Here is a 2,942-nt window from a genome sequence, read left to right as displayed (position 1 = left end):
AGTGCCCGAAGCCTCCATGTGTCACCTAAACCTATTGCCAGCTAATTAGTGGTAACTCCATCCAGCAGCAGTGCAGAAAGCCATCAAAAGTCATCAACCAGTCGCAATGAACAAAGCCACCAAGACAATCATGTCCTATCAGCAAAGCCCATATCAGGTGCCGGTGCCCCATTAGCTAAGCCCAAGATTAAATGGCCCCAGTCCTCCAAGAAAGTGGTGTGGTAGCAATTCGATGAGGATGTACTCCGGATCCTAGAAGGGACCACTAAGGGGAATGTAACTGACTGAAGACTATGACCACCATCATAGTGAGCATCGCAACTGAGAGATTTGGCAACGAGTTTGCTAAATCAGCACCAGCAACCTATTCCCCTAACCACAGAGCAGTTAGGATCCACCATCTCATGGAGGAACAAAAGTCAATGAAGAGCTAGTACAAGGTGGAAGGAAATGTAGAGAGGGCCGGGTTAGCAGAGCTTTGAATAATCATTAGAAAGGGGCTTCTTATTTGGTGAAGAGTACATAGCCACTGAAGGAGGTGTAGAGAGTGGGCAAGGAAGAGAGTGAAATTTCTTGCCAACCCTTTAATGTTGACCAAGCAGCTACTTGGACAGAAGAAGTCAGGTAGATTGACCTGTTCAAGAGGCGTGATAAACAAGTACCTTAAGCGCACCTACAGCAACAACAGGAGGGACCAACCATTGGACCTGTGTAGTACACTGATAACTTTACCAGAGCCAACATCAGAATTCAAACTGAAGTCGTCATGTCTGAGCAAAGTGAAGAAAGTGGTTAGGAGGGTGAGATCTATTTCAACACTTGGTCCAGGTGTTGTGCCAACAGAGTCTACAAGCACTGCCCAAATCTGCTTCATCAACTCTGGTGGTCCCTTAAAGTGATTTTTAGGAGGGGAAAAGTTGCCCGAATATGGTGATAAACTGAAGTGGTATTCATACCCAAAGAGGAGAACTGAGAGTACATCAATCAGTTTCGGGTCATCTCTTTATTAACCATGGAAAGTAAGATCTTCTTCAGCATTGTGGCTAAGAGACTTTCCAACTTCCTTTTGAGTACATCAGTACAGAAGGGAAGCATGCTGGGGTTCCCTGGGTGCCTAAAGCACTTAGGCATAGTGACTCAACTTATGAGGGAGCCAAGAGAAGGCAGAAGGGACTTAGTGGTACTTTGGTTAGATGTGACCAGTGCATATGGCTCAATACCCCACAAGCTGGTGGAGGTGGTGCTGGAGGGGTACCATGTACCACAGAAAGTGAAAGATCTAATTCTGGACGATTACAGTACATTCAGCGAGAGAGTCTCTGCTGGCCCACTGACTTCTAACTGGCACCAGCTGGAAGTAAAGATTATCATGGGGTACACTGTAGCTTGAGCAGTATGGGAACAGCAATAAGCTTAGGCTCCCATTCACCTCTATTAGGGAGGAATTCATCATTACACAGGCACGTGAACACCTACAGTATTTGGGGGTCTAAGGGCACTAAACTATCTGGAGCAGTCATTGCTGTGAGGACAGTGAGGAAGTGGAAAGCGGCTGAGGCAGTCCAGCAGGTAGAAGCTCAACTGAAGTATAAGGTTTTTATCAGAAATGTGGCACAGGCTAGGGCAGCTCACCACTAACCCAATACAACTCCGCCAGCGAGAAGGAAAGGAGGAGGAGGTGCACAATTCAGTGGAGGAGGAACGAGCAAGTAGAGTCATGGCAATAAGGAAACAGGATGCCTGGATGAAGTGGGAACAGGTAAAGGAACAAAAGGTCACTTGAAAGGACATCTAGAAATGGGATCCACAGAAGATTAAGTTCTTGATTCAGAGGGTGTATGACATCCTCCCTAGCCCATCCAGCCTGTTTGCATGGAGCAAGGTAAAAACTCCAGCATGTGCCCTGTGTCTTTAAATGGCCCCCCTCAAGCACATCCTGAGTAGTTGCTTCAGGGCAATAGGCAAGGGGCATTATTGCTGGAGGCATGACCAAGTCCTCAAGGACATCGCTGAGGTAATCAATAAGGAGATCAGTGATAGAAGGAATGCCAGTGCTAGAGTCAGAATGATTGCATTCGCCAATGAAGGATGCACATCCCAAGGAAAGAACCAAGAACCACTTTGTTGACTTGCCCTATACGGCAGGAGACTGGGTGTTGACAGTTGACCTAGACAGGCAGCCTAAAATCTCAGCATATATCACCAAGTCTACTTTGAGACCTGACATCATCTTAGTTTCCAGGGTTAGAAAAAAGGCTTCATGTTCCTGGAGCTAACTGTGCCCTGGGAGGAGAGGATGGATGAAGTGCAGTAATGGAAGAGGGAAAAGTACCAAGAACTATAGGAGGCCTGCATTAGAAAAGGATGAAGGACTAGGTGTATGCCAGTGGAAGTAGGTTGCTGAGCGTTTGAAGGCCATTCCCTCAGAAAAGAGTATGGAACACTGGGCATCACTGGAGTAACCATCAACAAGAGTGTGGAGGCTGCAGAGAGGGCATCAAGGTAGATCTGGAAGAAAAGGGTGACATGTGGAGACTGCAAAATGGCACTTGGACACAGGCTGAGACTTGATCAGTTCTGTTGTAAGACCTGAAAGACCCTATGACTCCCGGAAATAACACTGATGATGTGCATCAGTAGATGTATGATTAACTTGCTCCCTTTAAAGAGAGCCAATGCTGCATATATGCACTGAAGAACTTTTCATCATTTTATATTGGTTACCCCACTTCTCAGGGGACTGGCTAACAGGCCAGGATTATCTTAGCCAAGCTTCACTCCATCATGTTTGCAGTACTGGAAGCTACTAACCAAATGTCAAGGCACTACATCCAGGATTCGAATGGTATGGGTGCTCATAGTAAAAACAAATGTTTTGGCCAACATAAAAAGGCAGCTTGCAGCAATGCCCAGTTCTTCTAACGAAATCAGAGCACTCTACT

The 2,942-nt window shown here is 46.3% G+C and overlaps 1 pseudogene; it reads left to right on the top strand.

Annotated features, from left to right (window-relative positions):
* Window positions 1-293: 293 nt before the first annotated feature.
* LOC120541075 lies at window positions 294-2,506 on the top strand (annotated as a pseudogene).
* The last annotated feature ends 436 nt before the right edge of the window (window positions 2,507-2,942 follow it).

This window comes from Polypterus senegalus, chromosome 1 (assembly GCF_016835505.1).
Source record: "Polypterus senegalus isolate Bchr_013 chromosome 1, ASM1683550v1, whole genome shotgun sequence".
NCBI lineage: Eukaryota > Metazoa > Chordata > Cladistia > Polypteriformes > Polypteridae > Polypterus > Polypterus senegalus.
This window is presented reverse-complemented; position numbering and strand designations above follow the sequence as displayed.